The 18,899-nt window shown below is 36.3% G+C and overlaps 1 protein-coding gene across 2 annotated transcripts in view; it reads left to right on the top strand.

The window, feature by feature from the left end:
• CCSER1 (coiled-coil serine rich protein 1) overlaps positions 1 to 18,899 on the top strand; it is a 1,267,039-nt gene that overhangs the window by 806,398 nt on the left and 441,742 nt on the right. The gene's annotated exons all lie outside the window — the stretch shown is intronic.

Raw genomic sequence — 18,899 nt, 5'->3', positions numbered from 1 at the left:
TTTTGTAAATTGTTTTGTGACTGTGTTTCTAGTTCTTCTCTGTTCCTTTCTTATTCTCTGGCTGTCTTATATGTTGCTGACTCTCTGTAGTATTGTTTTTGGAGTCCTTTATATTTATTTCTTATATATCTTTGTAGATTTTTTTGTTTGTGGTTACCAAGCACTTCATGTATATCAGGCTATTTTATAGAAGTCTATCTATTTTAAGTTGATGGCCATTTAAGATGGATAGTGATTTTACAATATGAAATCACTATCATTTTACACATTATAAAATCACTATCATTTTATTCATTTCCTCCATGTTTATGCTTTTGTCATTATTTTTTACTTCTTCTGTGTATGTTTGTATGTATTCCTTACTTCACTGTTGTAATGACACATGGTCTTTCTCCTTTTGCCTTTAACCTTTACAAGTAGCTTTAGTGTTGGCTGTTCCACTGTTTTTATTACATGGTTTGCCTTTTTCAGTGAGAAATTTTTTCCTGTATTTTCTTATTCATATTTTTTGGTATTTTCTTTTCTTCTAAAAAAAGCCCCTTTAACATTTCTTGTAATTTTGTTTTGGTACTGATGAACTCCTTCAGACTTTTCTTGTCTGAGAAGATCTTTATTTATTTTTGATTCAATATATAGCAAGGCTGGATGGAGTGATCTTGGTTGTAGGGTCTTGCCTTTGATCACTTTGAGTATTTTGTGCCTGTAAGTTTCTGTTGAGCAATCAGCTGACAGTTTTGTGGGAGCTCCCTTGCAGGTAACTAGCTGCTTTTCTGTTGCTGCTTTTAAGATTGTCTTTGTCTTTAACCTTAGGCATTTTAATTATGATGTGTCTTGGTGTGGGCCTCTTTGGGTTCCTCTTGTTAGGACTTTGCCCTCCCTGGACTTCCATGTCTCCTTTCTTCATCAGGTTAGGAAAGTTTTCAGTCATTATTTATTGAAATAGGCTTTTAATCCTTCGCTCTTTCTCTCTTCTCCATTCCACATTTCTTCCCCTCCTACTAGTCTGGGTATAGTTTCTCCTTTCATTCTGTAGTTGTAGGTTTTTGATTCAGCTTGGTTTCTGAAGGGTTGGAATGATGGTTGTTCTGTAGTTTCATTGTAATTTTGATGAGGTTGTGTGAGGAAGTGAGCCTTGTTTACTGATGCTGCTCTCTTGAACCTCTCCAAAACTTATGTACTCTTTGACCATCTTCTTGAAATCCATTGTGCAGATACAAAACCACCAGCACTTAATTGATGTATTTATGGGACTTCCAGCCAAGACGGAGCCATACATGGATAGATACACTTTGCCTCCTCGCACAACCAAAAGAAGGACAACAGCAAATTTAAAAACAAAATACAAGCAGAACTGCCAGAAAATCAAACTGTATGGAAGTACGACAACCAAGTTGAATGAACAAATATTCATTCAGCTGTAGGAGGGGCAGAGACAGGTGGCTAGGCAGAGAGGACATGTAGGATGACAGTGGTTGGAGGACTTGGTGGGAGAGGTGGAGGCTAGCAGTCCCACATTTGTGTGAGGATAAACCAGAAGGAACAACTGGGGAGACAGACCACACAACCCAGGGTTCCAGCATGGGGGAAATAAAACCTCAAAACCTCTGGCTGTAAAACCCTGTGGGGGTTGTGGTGGTGGGAGAAACTCCCAGCCTCAAAAGAGAGTTTGTTGGAGAGACCCACAGGGTCCTAGAATGTACACAAACACACTTTTCTGGGAATTGACACCAGAAGGGCCCAATTTGCTTGTGGGTAGAGGAGGCGGTGACTGAAAGTGGGGCGAGAGCCATGCCCGCAGTATTGTTCCCTCTCTGACATCTCCCCACCACATATAGTGCCCCAACAGAGCAACTGTGTGGGTTGCCCCATCCTGGGTAATATCTAAGACTCCACCCCTTACAATGGAACATGTGTGCTGAGACAAAGAAATATGGCCCAAATGAAAGAACAGATCAAAACTCCAGAAAAACAAGTAAGTGATGAATAGATAGCCAACCTATCTGATGAAGAGTTCAAAACACTGGTGATCAGGATGCTCACAGAAATAGTTGATTATGATCACAAAATAGAGGAAAAAGTGAAGGCTATGCAAAGTGAAATAAAGAAAAATATATGGGGAACCAACAGTGAAGGAAAGGAAACTGGGACACAAGTCAATGACATGGAGCAGAAGGAAGAAATACATTCAACCAGAACAGATGAAGAAACAATAATTCAAAAAAAATGAGGGGAGGCTTACAAACCTCTGAGACAACTTTAAATGTTCCAATATCTGAGTCATAGGGCTGCCAGAAAGAGAAGAGGATGAACAAGAAATTGAAAACTTTTTTGAAAAAGTAATGGAGAGAACTTCCCCAATCTGGAAATAGACTTCCAGGAAGTCCAGGAAGCTCAGAGTCCCAAAGAAGTTGGATCCAAGGAGGAACACACAAGGCACATCATAATTAAGTTATCCAAGATTAAAGATAAAGAATCTTAAAAGCAGCAAGAGAAAAGGAGACAGTTACCTACAGAGGAGTTCCCATAAGACTGTTAGCTGATTTCTCAAAAGAAACCTTGCAGTCAAGAAGGGGCTGGAAAGAAGTATTTGAAGTCATGAAAAGCAAGGACCTACATCTAAGATTAATCTACCCAGCAAAGCTATCATTTAGAATGGAAGGGCAGATAAAGTACATCCAAGATAAGGTCAAATTAAAGGAGTTCATCATCACCAAGCCCTCATTATATGAAATGTTAAAGGGACTTATCTAAGAAAAAGATCAAAACTATGAGCATTAAAATGACAACAAACTTACAACTATCAAAAATGGAACCTAAAAAATAAAACCAAACTAAGCAAACTAGTACAGGAACAGAATCACAGAAATGGAGATCACATGGAGAGTTATCAGTGGGGAAGAGGAGGGGGCAGAATGGGGGAAAAGGTACAGAGAATAAGTAGCTAGATGGTTGGTAGAAAATAAACAGGTGGAGATTAAGAATAGTATAGGAAATGTAGAAGCCAAAGAACTTACATGTACAACCTATGGGCATGAATTAAGGTGGTGGGAATGCTGGTGGGAGGGAGGTGCAGGGTGAAGGGGGAGAAAGGGGAGAAAAAAATGGGACAACTGTAATAACAAAATCAAAAAATTATACTTTAATAAAATAAAAAAATTAAAAATATTTAAAAAGTGAGGTCTTTCCAGAAAATTCCAGTCATTGTTAATATAGTGAGAACAATTAGTGTGACATCAATATAACCTAGCAGCCGAGGAGAGTGGACTGAAATGAGCATGTGTGAACAACGATGACTTTACTGTACTAGTCAGTGGTGGATGCCATTGCACAGGTATGCATACTGTGTGGCCATCACATTCAAAATGAATAAGCAAGAAGAGCAACCAATCTTCATCACATTTTTTGTTAAGCTTGAACATTCCTCCATGGAAAAATTTATATGATTCAGAAGACTTTTGGGGATGATGCAATGAGTACAGCGCAAATAAAAGTGTGACACAAATGCTTCAAAAGTGATTGAGAATCAGTTGAAAATGATCCACATTCTGGAAGGCCTGCAAAAAGCAGAACCCCTGAGATTGTTGAATGTCTAGGGTCTGCAATCAACAAAGATTGGTGGCTGACAGTGCAAGGACCAGGAGCTGATCTGGGGATTCCAAAACCTACAGTGTCCAAGATTTTGATGCAGGATCTTTGGCATAAAATGTGTCATAGCAAAATGCATTCCATGGCTTCTGCTCCCAGAACAGAAGGATCACTGTGGTACAGTTGCTAATGACTTGATTCAAACTACCACCAATGAGCCAGATTTCCTCAAGAAGGTCATAACCACAACTGAATGGTGGGTCTATGGCTATGATTTGGAAATGAAGGCCCAGTCATCCCAATAAATGTCACCTGGTTCTTTATGTTCAAAGAAGGCACAGCAAAGTCACAGTAGGATCAAGACCATGTTAGCTGTGTTTTGGGGTGGGAAGGTGTTGTCCATCATGAGTATGCACCTTCAGTCCCAAAAGTTAATGAGGAGTACTACCTCAGTGTTCTTCATTGGTAGAGAGATGCAGTATGATGCAAATGACCAAAGCAGTGGGAAACTTGTAATTGGCAGCCTCATAAAGGCGACAGACCTACTTATGCATCACATTTTGTGCAGAGTTTTCTGGGGAAACATCAAATTACTCAGGTGACTCAGCCCTGCTACAGACCAGATTTAGTGCCCTGTGACTTCTGGCTTTTCCCAAAATTAAAATCCTCTTTGAAAGGGAAGAGATTTCAATCAGTTAATGGGATTCCAGAAAATATGATGGGACAGCTGATGGTGATTCAAACAAAGGATTTTGCAGAGCATTTTGAACAGTGGAAGAGACACTGGGACAACTGTGTGAAGTCCCAAGGTGCCTACTTTGAAGAGGACTGAAGCGTCATTGTCCTATGTACAATGTTCCTTGTACCTTGTATCTTCTTCATTTTTCATAGTATATGGCTGTATACTTTCTGGACAGGCCTATAATTATTTATTTTAAGCATTGTTGGTAGTGGGAAAATACTAAAAGTGAATTCATGGTCCAACAATATGAAAATAGCTGGATAAATTATAGGGCATTCACACAGAGATAAAATAATGCAGCCTTAAAAAGAAGGAAGGGAGGGATGGAAGGAGAGAGAGAGAGAGAGGAGAAGGAAAGCAGTTTTCAGGACAATAGGCTTTTTTTAGTGGGATTATATGCATTTCCAAGGTAATATGGCTTGATTGATTCCATGTCATAACCTTTGATTAAATATTTTGATTTGCGCATTATGTTATACATGTTGTTTCATTCTGTGAAAATATTACATCAATTTTTACAAATTTAAAATAGGTATATGTTAGATATATATAACTATTATGTTATATTAGTTATTAATTATATTTTACTAGAAATTCTATATCTAAATTAGTAATATGGTGGGAGAATCATGTCTAAAAATCTACCTTAGTAAAGGTATAGGTTTTTAGGAAGAAACCTGAAATCCTATTTTCTCCATGCTTCATATGAACTATACAACTAATTTTAAAGAGCTATTTCCTAGGGGGAAAATATAAGATAATTACTTGAAATAACTTCTTAATATAATTATTATAGAAAGCTAGTTTGGGGGGATTGTGAAAAAATAATTTTTATATGATTGCAATTCTAAGGGATACATATATTAAATAGAGTGGGAATAGAATACTTCATTTTAATTTGTACATTGCCATAGTTATAAAATAAACATTTAGAAAGATTAACATAACAGAATTGATTAAAATGATAAATAAATATTTTTACTATTTCCCACCCAGTTATTGGATTACCTTTAAAAGCTGGGACCAAGGAATCCAAGACAGAAATTATATGCTTCAGGAAATTATATGATAAAATGAGAGCTTACCTTGCTCACATTTTCTAGAGAAAAAACATTCATTCTGATAATACAGAAGTTTTACAATGTAAACATACCTAAAAGATGCTAAAACAGAAGTAAAAACTAAAATTGAAAGAAAATACTAAAAAGTTTATTTTAGTCCTCAAATCTACTATGTATATTTAATGTTATAGCCAAGATTTCACACATATTCTAACCCTTGTATAATTATAAACTTTGTTGAAGTCATTATCATAATGATGCTTTTTCATGTCCCCAAAGCAAATTATAAAATGCTATGTATATTCTATTTTTACTTAAAATTTTGGTTATGTATTCTCACTTAATTAAATATTATAATTTTATTTATTATATATACTTTTCTATTGCCAAAAGCATTTAAAATAGCTTATGATGATATATTTTGTAATCACATATCTTATGGCTCATAAGATATAAATCTACATAGAGTAGCAAAAACTAGATACATTAGCCCTTATGTCCAGAATATACATAAACGTAAATAAAGTATTCCAAAGAAACATATTTCCAAGTTATTTAATTCTAAATTATTTAATTATATGAATGATAAAAATAAAAGCAACAAATAAATGTGATCACACACTCCTGACAATGAACTTGTTTTTATAAAGAATTAAGACTTTCAATACTAGTTATGGAGGTTTTAGAACTTTATTTTATGTAAGAATTAGTTATATAAGACTCAATATTAAAAAGCCTTTACACTAAACTTAAAATTGATAAAAACATTTCTGCAATGGTAAGAGCTTCTGAGGTCCAGATATATATAATGCTTCAGTGGTCTCAATTCAAACAGAGAAATCATGATAGCTAAAGGAATGGGTGGAAAGCATGTTCTTTGGGATATTTTCTTTATATAATTACTTGAAATAACTATATAGTTCATCTCACTGAGAGTTTTAAAACAAGCTGGAAAGAAAATTAATCAAAGTTAAGATCGTTAGTTACAGCCTGCACCCTCATGTTTTGTGCACATTGCATGCTATACAAGCAGGCGTCAGTAGAGTTGGTGTGTGTTCTGACACAGTGAGGGTCACGCAACCCACTGCTCTGCCAGAGCAGCTCAGGCCTCAACTCTGAACATTGAGATGCTGTCCTTTTGTCCTAATATTAGACAGTTCTAAAAAATTTAAATACCATTATTATATCTACATGGCTACCACATGTAAGGTCCTTAGCTATTCCACACCCCCCACCAAAAGAGCAACATTTTAGGGAGACTTCTGGTTTTCTCATTGGATAGACCAGAAACACTTCTAGACTCATGATCATTACCAGGAGATCTGTACTTACTCATTAATGGTAACTTCCACAGAGCTTTACTTGACCATCTCTGCATGACCAAGGAGTTACAACAAGGTAGCTTCCATTGTCTACTTTTTCCTGGTGTTGATCAGCTGAGGGCCTCAAATCCTTTTCCTAAACACCTTGGTAGCAAAGGGTGTAGTAGACTTCTAGAGATAAATTTAAAAGAAAGGAACTTTTCTGCCACTTTGCATAAATATAAATCTATATTAATCTATTTATCTCTGTATCCATCTATATATAGATGCAGATAGAGATAGATAACTAATATGACATTGCAAGGACAACTATTAATATTTTATTCTTTCCATTTAAATACATGATTAAAAATTCTTATTTATTCTATAAAGATAGTATCAAAAAATATGACTTTGATTGTCAAGCTTTCAAAGCTCCTGCAAAAGGCTGAGAGTGTGCTTTAACTACAATAGGTCATGATTTTTTACGTCTATGAAACTTAGTAAGGTAAGAATAGCTTGTTTCTATATAAAGCTTAAAATATGGGGCCTGACACAAATTATTCCCTTTTATTACAATTTTTTTAATAATTTTTTATTGTTGTTCAAGTACAGTTGTCTCTATTTTTCCCCACCATGTCCCCTGCCCCACCCACCCCTGTCTCCCACCCTCAAACCTACTCCCTTAACTTTGTCCATGTGTCCTTTATACAAGTTCTTTGATGGCCCTTCCCCTATTTTCCCCCATTATCCCTCTCCCTTTGCCCCTCTGGTTACTGTTAATTTCTTCTTTATTTCAATTTTTCTGGTTACATTATACACAAAAATAAACTCAAGATGGATAAAAGATTTAAATATAAGTCATGAAACCATGGAAGTCCTAGAGGAGAACATAGGCAGGAAAATCTCAGCTATTCCACAAAGCAATATTTTCACCAGTACATCCCTTAGAGCAATGGACGTAAAGGAAAGAATGAACAAATGGGACTTCATCAAAATCAAAAAAACTTCTCTGTGGCTAAAGAAAACATCAGCAACATGAAAAGGGAACCAACCCCGTAGGAACATATATTTGCAAATGATACCTGGGACAAGGGTTTGATCTCAAAAATGTATAAAGAACTCACACAACTCCACTCCAGGAAGATAAGCAATCCACTTAAAAAATGGGCAAAGGACCTGAACAGGTACTTCTCCAAGGAGGACATACAGAAGGCCCAGAGACAAATGAAAGGATGCTCAGCATCACTAGCCATCAAAGAAATGCAAATTAAAACCACAATGAGATACCACTTCATACCAGTCAGAATGGCCATCACAAACAAATCAACAAACAAGTGCTGGTGAGGTTGTGGAGAAAAGGGAACCCAAGTGCGCTCTTGGTGGGAATTCAGACTGGTGCAGCCACTGTGGAAAACAGTTTGGAATTTCCTCAGAAAACTAAAAATGGAACTACCTTTGACTCAGCAATTCCACTGCTGGGATTATACCCTAAGAATCCTGAAACACCAATTCAAAAGAACCTTTACATCCCAATGTTCATAGCAGCACAAATGATAATAGCCAAGTGCTGGAAGCAACCTTAGTGCCCATCAGTAAATGAATGGATCAAAAACCTATGGTACATTTACACAATGAAATACTACACAGCAGAAACAAAGAAGGAGCTCTTACTCTTCATGACAGCATGGATGTATCTGAAAAGCATTTTGCTAAGTGAAATAAGCCAGGAGGTAAAAGAAAAATACCATATGATCTCACCTGTAAGTGGAACCTAATCAACAAAACAAACAAGCAAACAAAATCTTTTATTACAAAATCATAAACATGTAATTCTGTAACATCATACTGAACATCACACTGAAACACGTCATGTGACATTTTAGGTGAAATGTTCAAATTAAAAGCGTAAATTATTACACTCATGTTATTACCTTACCAACCATGCTAAGCAGGTGTTACTTCTGCCATACCCTATATTTAATATATATTAAACTGGTGATTGAGCTTACTAATATACTAAACCTCTCCTCTGGCAAGATTGTTTAGTATATTAAAATAATGGAAAATAATCCAAATTCAAGTGGAATAGGAAATAACTGCTTAACAGAATACTTTTAATAGTAGTTTGAGAATAAATTTAGAGAAAACATATGCCCTTGAAGAAATCCTAAACCTTCGGAAAAAGTTTTTCCTCAATGTGTGTATGACTAAGCCTCGTGAATCCCACAGGTTACCATAGACACAGTTTTTCCACACACTTCCTGTCACTATCAGCAACAGGGCAACTCTCTGCAGTTTGGCCTTGTTTGGTTTAGATATACAGAAGAGGGAAGCAATTACAAGTGTCCTCTTCTCAAATCCTGCTACCCCACTTTCAAATGAGAATTCCATGCAGTGAGATTTTATAGATGCGACAAATAATAATAGGGAATGACATCAGAATTCCAGATATTTTCCATATCTAGTGTTCCTGGCTGGTTCTAGGCTGACTTCATAATGATTTTCTTTTTTCTTTCCTAAGTTAAGGTTCCAGATATTTGGTCTGTTCATGGAAAACACCAACTACTTTTCACACTGCAATCCTGTGCTCACAAATCTCCAGAGGATGGAATATGCCTAACTTACCTCTGCTCTTTTTAAACAGAGAGTTTTTATTGCTAGTTATATCAGGGGAGCAGAAAGGAGGCTAATTGGAAAGTAATTAAGAAGTTACAGAGTTATAACAACAACAAATACTTGCAGGAATAGTTGTTTCTGGTCTTTCTTGAAAGGCAATTAGAGTTTGAAAGGCTAAAGGCTGCTCTTCCTACTCACCTTTATTAATGTTTATGTAAGTAATTCTGAATTTTGTTCTTGCTCAAGGAACAAGAAACTAATCTTCTGGATTGAGATTTCACAGAGCTATTCCAAAGGTAAATATTGAGTTGGCCAAAATGTCTGTTCAGTTTTTTCTATAAGATAAAAAAACACATTTTATTTTCACCAGTTACTATTAATTTGGATATTTTGAGTATTTGAGCTATCTCTCACATAGCAGAACATTGATTATTCTCAGTTAATGTCTTGATTTGATCACTATCAACTTCATCTGTTCTACCCAACTGTGGAGCATCATTGTCAAGTGAGAAATCTCCAGCACAAAGCTATGCAAACCACTTTTGAAATGTTCAATCAGTCACAGCACCTTCTCCATACACTGCACAAATCTTTTTCTGCATTTCAGTCACATTTTTACCTTTCTTGAAATGAAAAAGCATAATATGCCAAAAAGTTTATAATTGCTTCCATCTTCAATATTAAAATAGCTACACAAAAATTCACCAATTTTTATAACATTTTTAATGCATGCTGATATAACAGTTGTCACAATACAGTCTAACAAAATAATTTCAAGTGAAATTAAAGACAACTAAGTGCTACTAGAGCCATCTTATGGAAAAAACCAAAGGAACTTTTGGCAAACCCAATAGGTCCAGGTTTGAGGGGAACTCTTAATATGAGAATGACTATAAAATTACTATTATTTCATTCAATCAATAATCAGTACAAGATCATCATTTTTATGTGTATGAATTTATGTATTTCTGGCTCTTCAATACAACCTCATATGGATAATTTAGCAGATTAACTGAGGGGTATGCAGCCTATATAAGTAGCATTCACGTGAAATCTCTCTGATTATAACATCCCTATTCCCTTTATGCTTGATGTTAAATAAAACTTAAAATTCTTACTCTTCATAAGCCCAGGACCCTCTGCCTTTTATTGGGTTGACCAAAAAGCTTCTTTGTTTATTTCTGTACTATGCCTCCAGTACCACTTAGTTGTCTTTAACTTCATTCAAAACAATTTTGTTAGATTGAATGTGACAGCTGTCATTTCAACGTGCATTTTGAAAAAACAAGATTGGTGAATTTCTGTGTGTCCATTTTAATATTGAAGATGGAAGAAAATATGCAACATTTTGGCACATTATGTTTATTATTTCAACTCAAATACAGAAAAGGATTTGTGTAGTGTATGGAGAAGGTGCTGTGACTGATCGAACATGCCAGCACATTTAAAAGTGGTTTGCAAAGTTTCATGCTGGAGATTTCTCTCTGGATGATGCTCCATGGTTGGATTGACCAGTTGAAGTTGATAGTGATCAAATGAGACATTAATTGAGAACAGTCCATGTTCTACAACGTTCTACAGGAGACAGCTAACATACTAAAAATATCCAAATTAATAAAGTTATTGGTGAAAATGAAAAAAGTCTCTTTTCTCCTATGGAAAAAACAAAACAGACTTTTTGGCAACCCAATACTATTTTCTGTTATATAGGTGTTATGGTCTGGTGTTCAGGCAGTTATCTCTCATTTCCAGATGAGCTTTTAATTTTTAAATGATGCCTGGTTTTAGGTCAGCCTTACAGTCTAGCGGTAGATATGCTCCTTCCTATTTACTCAAATATTACTTTGCTACACCCCCCCATCCCAGAATTCTTTTTTTAAAAAATTAAACTAATTTTATTTTTTTAAAGATTTTATTTATTTTTAGAGAGGGAAGGGAGGGAGAGAGAGAGAGAGAGAGAGAGAGAGAGGGAGAGAAACATCAATGTGGGGTTGCTGGGGGTTATGGCCTGCAACCCAGGAATGTACCCTGGCTGGGAATCGAACCTGGGACACTTTAGTTCCCAGCCCGCGTTCAATCCACTGAGCTACGCCAGCCAGGGCCAGAATTCTTATGCTCTTTGTATTACTCTCTTCTCTCACCTGGAAGCTGAAACACATTTTTCTTTCTTTAAAGAAGTCTGCTTTGCCTTAGGAGGCCTTAGAAGGCTTAGAGGCCCTAAGCTGAAGATATTGGTTTATGGAACACTATTAAGTATGATTTTTCCCATTGTGTAGATGAGAAAACTGAAGCTTATAAAATTTAAGTAATTTTCTCAGGCTTACATAGCCCTTAAGTGGAGGACCTGGGAATTGAACTAGGTTTCTATTTAACCAATACCTAATATTTCTTTGCCAAAATGAGGGATTTATTAGGTTGATTTATTATACTCTGTATCCTGCTCTATAATAATTTCTATAGTGATTTTTCCTCCTAAAAACAGAATACCAAATCTATCCCTATACAAAAATAAGAAATGTTTACTGGTGGCAGAAAGTAACACATGTTTTTTAAAAGAAATATGTCACGGAACTTGAAAGGATCCTATATTACTTGGGCAGTGTTTTAAGATTGCTGAAGAACCACCTTTGAGCACACTTTTATTTTTTGTCACATCCTAGTGTGGCTTATATTCTCTATATATTATTCATAGCAATTCCTTAAACCTTACCAGTTCTTGAATTTGCTTGTATGTAAATAATTAAAAAAAGAAGATTCCTTTTTTTTTGAACCAAGGCATTTAATACAGAATGTATATATGGGTTTCATAAATGATTTGATCTGTGTTTATTTATTAAAGTTATATGGATATATCTCCAAAGTACCAGTCCTAACTTTGAATACTGAATCTATTTCTATTATGGTAATAATTTGACCATAACTCAATAATTTGAATAAAAAGGATTGAGTACAAAATAATATTGATAAGATTTATGTTCTTTGTTTTTGTTTTTGTTTTTTTTAATTGAAAGCAGCATAACACCCTGGCTGGCATAGCTCAGTGGATTGAGCGCGAGCTGCAAACCAAAGTGTTGCAGGTTCGATTCCCAGTCAGGGCACATGCCTGGGTTGCAGGCCCCCAGCACCGCACATTGATGTTTCTCTCTCTCTCTCTTTCTCCCTCCCTTCCCTCTCTAAAAAAAATAAATAAATAAAATCTTTAATATATATATATATATTTTAAAAAGCAGCATAACAGAAATCCTATTAGCAAGAGAAAGAAAAATGAGAAGTCATAATTAAAAAACAAACAATAATTCAATATTTTATTAGAGGTCCATCAGTCACTGTTTTATTTTATGAAACTACTCTTCAGTTTTTTGAAAAACTAGTATGACCTAGCATGAATCTATTTTTGGCAATTTTTTTCTTTAAAGCATTTATATAAGATCTGATCAGTCCTACATTAAAACATGCTTATATGCTTTTGGACAATCATGATTTGAAAAAAAGCCAGTATACAAAACCTCTGCAAACCCCCTCATCACTCTGAGCGGTGACAGTTTCACACAGACCACTGTCGCTGCTGGAATGCCAACAATAGTAATTGTTTTTTTCTCTAGGATCAATTTTTGTGCCATAACTCAGGCTGCTGAACAACCATTCAATCAATCTTTTAGTTGTGGTCCTTTAAGAAACTCCCTTTCCTCCTCCGGCTGAGGTCAGTATTTGATTCAGGAAGATTTACTAACATTTTTGTAGCTCTAAATCTTTTCTCCTTTTATCCACTATCTTTAAAATTTCTCATGAACCATTTTAATAGTAACAGAAAAGACCCAGCCAAATATACAGGATGGAGCAAAAGTAGGTTTATAATTGTGAGTACATGAAACACAGAGTCTATCCTAGTATTATTATGTATTAATAATAATACATAATATTGTATTATTTTCTATACAAACAGCCATAAATCTACTTTTGCTCCACCCTGAATTATGATGCTAAAACTGCTATCCTTTCCTGCCATTTAGCTGAGAAGCACTGGGCATAATAAAGTATTGATAGGTAAAATAGAAACAAAAAAGTATTTATTAGAAAATATTGAGAATTTTAATTAATAAATAATATCCTTAGTATAAGGTTAATCTTATTATAATAATCTTATTAGTGAATAAATAAAAATAAATAGAAAAAGCAACTGGCTAATCCTTTTGTAAAACCTAAGTCTATTTTTTTACCCATGGCCAAACTAGGATAATTTAATGAGCAATATAAATAGAATGCACTTTAAATGTAGAGGAAGCATTTACAAAGCTATAAAGGTAAAATGCAAACTTGACCTTACAATGTATGTATCCAATGAAAAATTCTCTGAAGCAAGTTCTTTTGTAATGTCATTGAAAAAATACCTCTCAAGCTTTTCTCACAAGCCCTGGTTCTACTTCATTTGTTCTTGCTGCTCCTATCATGTCTGCGCTTGTGGTTTTTCAGACTGGTTAGATGCTCTCTGCTCTCAAGTCTACTTTTCCGTATCCAGCTTCAATACTAGACCCTGTGTTCTTCAATTATATCTTGTGCTTCCCAGTTCAACAATTTAAATGGGGTTGATGATGGTGTAAATAGTGATATTGGCTCACACCTCATGCATTTTAATGGGAAATTGTTCACTTTTATTTACTGAACATTAATATTTCATAATTGTTTCAAATATTTTCCTTCAGAGACTTCATCTTTCTCTTGTAAGGTAAATGTGGAAGTGCTTTTAAATATTAAATTTTTATGAAATATCCAATTATATTGTATTGTTGGTGGTTGCCATTAAAAATTTAAAAAAATCTGAATTCTTCTATATTAAAAATAGTACCCATGCATATTTTTACCATTTTAGTTTGTATAGTTCTGATTCTTAGTGAGAATGAACTTAATTCTGATAATTAATTTTTGGCTCATACTCTTAAAGAATGACTTTAAAATGTGTTTGCCTTTATAGATTGTGGTACACAGCAACAAACATCATCTCATTAGATATTCATAATAAGACTCTAATTTCCTTAAGGCTTATATTGCAAATAAAAAAATTACGAGGTTAAATGGCTTGTGCAAGGCTTCATCAGTGCAGATGGTTTCTAGTACAAACCACAAGAACCCAACACAAACTCACCTAAATAGTAAAGAAACTTATTGTTCACATAAGAGAGAAGGCAAGTTTCAAGGATGACTTAATGCCCTGGATAAAGCTATGGATCTATCCCTGCAATTTTATTTTTGCATTTTCTACTATGATTTTTGTGTCATCATTAGGCTCAGAATGAAATAACCAGAGGAAATACTGGTCTCAGATTTTTCTGAGTAAAAATTCAACAAGGAGAGAGATGATTTCTTTCTGTGGCTAATGTAATATTAAATTCAAATTTCCCAGAGGCTATAACAAGCTTTACTTCACCCTATGGCTCAAATTTGGCTTCATCCTCACTTCTGATCTAATTTATGTTGACAGAGGTGTCATTCATTCATAATTTTTTATTATTAGTCCCTCATATAAATGGTTATCATGAGAAAACTAAGTAACATATTGATGTGGGAATTTAACTGTTTAATTTCTCTACCTGCGGTAGAATTTAAGCTCTTCAGGTTAGGAGTCGTGTCTCTGACTGCAGCACGACATAGCCAAGTCCCTTGAATATAGTGCATAGTTAATAAATATTTGATTGTGAAGTTAATAAAAGGCAAAGGAAGTTCTTGTAATTATTTTTGTATGGCATTTAGTATTTTATTTAGGTTAAGTTAGGACTGGAGGCCATCAACTTCCTGGGGACAAAATATACTATAGGAAATCTGTCGGCTATTATCCTTGTTGCACAGGATATTAGTACATTTATATACTTTCTCTGTTTTTAGTCTTTTACTGTCAATTTAATAGATATTGATACACCACTATATCTGCTCACTAACAAAACTAGGTTGCAGAAATGATCTTACATCTTTTTCTTAAATTAACTGCAATTAGTGGAAGTTCAATAACTCTGGGTTAAGTTTTGCCTTCCCTTTAATTATTCAGACTACTCCAGAGTTTACAGCTCTGAAGGGATCAAATTTTACTTCTTTACTCATGGAGAAGGAACACTAGAATTCCTCCTTGCATCCTTGCATTGATCCCTGCTGTTGTACAGTCGATAGTTGATGCCCGGGTCTGTAACAGCCTAGGGAATCCGTGAGGTGGCCTTACTGATTTGGCTCATTGTACAGGCTTACTCTGTCCCTCCAGGGGATACACAACTTCAGGGCTCATCTCAGGCAGAGGGTTCTCAGACTTTGTCTTCTAATATTGCAATCCTTGGTGCTACCTGTGTCAGTGCCTACACAACCATCTGTCTGGCACCAGGTGGTCCTCAACTTACTGATTTGGACCATGCATAAGTCTAACACCTCAAAGCACTTCTCTTCAATGGACCCATATCTAAAAGTCATATTATCATTTCAGTTTTCAAAGCATGAAGAATCCACACATAGCTGTTTTCTCCTAAGTTTGTTCATACGAGAGCACGCTGGACTCATCAATGAGAGACATTTTATCTTAAGTATATCTGAGATGATTCTTTTGTTATCTCTTTCACTAAAGAAGAGGAAAAGAAAGTCCACAAATATAATCTATAGTAGGATTTCCCACAAAATTACCTCTCATGTTGGACTTTGTTTTTGGATACACACTGATTTATGTAAATTGGCAGGGTGAACTTGCAAAGCAAAACTCCAGGAAAAACCAATGACTTCATTAGGCCCAGTTCCTGAGACATCAAATAATATTTATATTTATATTATGAAAAAATATGTTATTTTTGACATGAAAACTGGTATCTAGCTATGGCATGAATAGTTACCTTCAAATGAAATAGAAAATCATGAAGTTTTGTGTTCCAAGCCGAAGCAGAGGAATAGGAAGATGCAGGGTTATTGAAGAAGAACTGGGCTACCACACAAGACACCTACATACAGTACGTGAGCCATGCCTGCTTTGCTGGGCTTCCACTAGCAATATGGACATGTTGTAATAACTAAAGTCTGGAATGCTTCATCTGGGATAATAATAATACCTATGTAATACATAGGATTACATGAGATAAGGCATATGATGTAATTATCAGCTTAGTGTCTGGTTCACAATAAATATCTGAAAGTATTAAAAATATCAACAAAATTAGTTGAATTAGAAGCATTTTGGAGACTTGCTGGCACTTTTAAGAAAAATAATTAAGAATTTATTTTTTTACTCTCGAACAGCTGCTGTTTATTTTGACTCCTTTTTATAGTCCTTGTTCTTCCTTCTCTCGCCCAAAATGAAGGTACAAGACTATATAGTTTTAACTTTGTATGTAGAGGTCAGAATTTAATGGAACTACATCTTCCTGATTTTTTTGCAGCCTAAAACCTTGAATTATAGACAAAAGAAAGCCTAATTCAACATAACAATATTCAGCTGTATTTACCACATTTTAAGTTATTTCATCTTCTCAGCATCTTATAAGAGTGGCAGGCAAGTCTTATTACCCCATTTTACATATTCAGAATTGGTTCACAATGAGGTTAAATAATTTCCCTAAGATCTTATGTTTGGGAAATGGCAGGATGGTAAGTTGATTATAAAACCCAGATGCTTTCTTTCTACTGTATTACCTCCTCAGTATTTTTTGAAAATACAGCTTCATATTTAGAAAAAATACATTTTACTTATCTTTCATTCTTTTGTTTTTTAACTAGGCAAAGCCATGTGTAAACTGTGCCTTTGTTGTGAGCAAGTAGGAATTGCTTATAGAAAAATGAAGTGTTAGGAGGTATAGGGGGCAATTCATTTTTCTGTATAATACTGGGTTATTCATCTTTTGTAATGAGAATGTCCAAGCGATTGGAAGAAGTTTGCTAAGAGAAGTAACAAGCCAGTATCTAATTAGTTCTTCCCTTCCTCATGATTCTCAGGATCATTCCGTCAATTGCAGGAAGGATTCACAGAACTCAGGCAGTTGCTCTGGTGGCTAAGGTTTGTTACAGTGGGAGGATGCATGACAGGAATGCATGGGCAGTGATTCTGCCCAGTACAGCCTGCTGGGAACTCAGTGCAAGGACTCTGCTGGGCACTGGTCATGTAGGCACTCTCTGCCTGTGTGAACAGCCACAATCATAGAAATTCCCAATTCCCAGAAGGAAAACAGATGTTCACCATAAATCAGACCGGCACAGTGAATTCACTGACCCAGGCAAACAGAACAGTTGTATCAATGCAGAGAACTTCAAAAGCCAAGTAAGTGCCCAGGCACCAGCTTAGGGCCCGCCTTGCAAGCAGATCCATTGAAAGAACAACATTGGGCATACTATGTTAACCCTCTCCTATACATTTTACAGTGTCAGTATGTGAGAACAGTGGAACTCAGCACATTTTGAATCAAAATATAAATTTAATAGGAGAAAGAACACTGAATAATGGCAGTAATCTTCTGTTCCTGTTACAGAACAAAAGCGGGGCCAAGGGCAATATACTATTACCGAAAGGAACCCCCCAGGTTTGTTATGTCCACTGCCTTATAAAAAAGTCACCTCTCAATGCCAGAGATTCGTGAAAAGGAAAGGAAATGTTTATTTAATGCTGTACAGACTTAAAGTAGTGACCTAATGTCTTCATCAAAATCCCAAAGTCCCTTAAAACACCTACAAACACACAGTCCTTCCTTCCTCCATTTGCCTAGCCTGGGGTACTGTATCTCAGGAAAAGAAATGGAAGTCCGTGGCTCAGGCAGCCCCCAGTTCTTCCCAGTAATCCGTGCTTGGCTGGTAGGCCTCCTTCCTGGCACCATCAACTGTGTTGCCGGGATCTCTGCTAAAGCTGGGTGGTGATTCCCCCTTCTAAAGCTGCGGGGGTCCCCACTCTGGCAAAGCTGCATGGCTTTCCTTTTTATTGCCACAGCCACATGATTCTCTGCAGTGCCATAACCGAGTGGTCCTCTCTCTGCACTGTCACAGATGTGTGGTCCTCTCTGCACAATGGCCGTGGGAGTCCTACTCTGGCAAAACCACGTGGTTCTCCCTCACAGGACCGTGGTCTTCTCTCTGCAATGGCTGCGAGGAGGGGGGTTTCCACTCTGCCAAAGCCAAGTGGCGGTTCTCTGCTAAAGCCACATGGTGATTCTCTCTCGCAGGACTGCGAGAGTCCCCACTCTGCTAAAGACCGACTGGTTCTCTCTCTGCACTGGCTGTGGTCCTCTCTGCACAATGGCATGGGAGTCCCCACTCTGGCAAAGCTGTGCGGTTCTCCCTCCAATTGCTGCTAGGAGGTGGGGGGGTTGCCACTCTGACAAAGCCGAGTGGTGGTTCTCTGCTAAAGCCACATGGTGATTCTCTCTCATAGGGCTGTGGTTCTTTCCTCCTGCACTGGCTGTGGTCCTCCTCAATGGATGCTGCATCTGGGTTTAAATCCAATCTTCCTCTGCAGCCCCATTTCCAACTCCTCCTACAATCGGCTACACTTGCCAGCACTCTCATATCCTTCCACCTTTACTGGGCTGTGCTAGTGGGTCTGGGCAGGCATGACCCCATTTCATGGAGCCAATCTTCTCCAAGCTCCCA

Source organism: Phyllostomus discolor, chromosome 1, assembly GCF_004126475.2.
Source record: "Phyllostomus discolor isolate MPI-MPIP mPhyDis1 chromosome 1, mPhyDis1.pri.v3, whole genome shotgun sequence".
Taxonomy (NCBI): domain Eukaryota; kingdom Metazoa; phylum Chordata; class Mammalia; order Chiroptera; family Phyllostomidae; genus Phyllostomus; species Phyllostomus discolor.
Note: the sequence above shows the minus strand (reverse complement) of the source record. Positions and strands in the feature narration are given on the sequence as shown.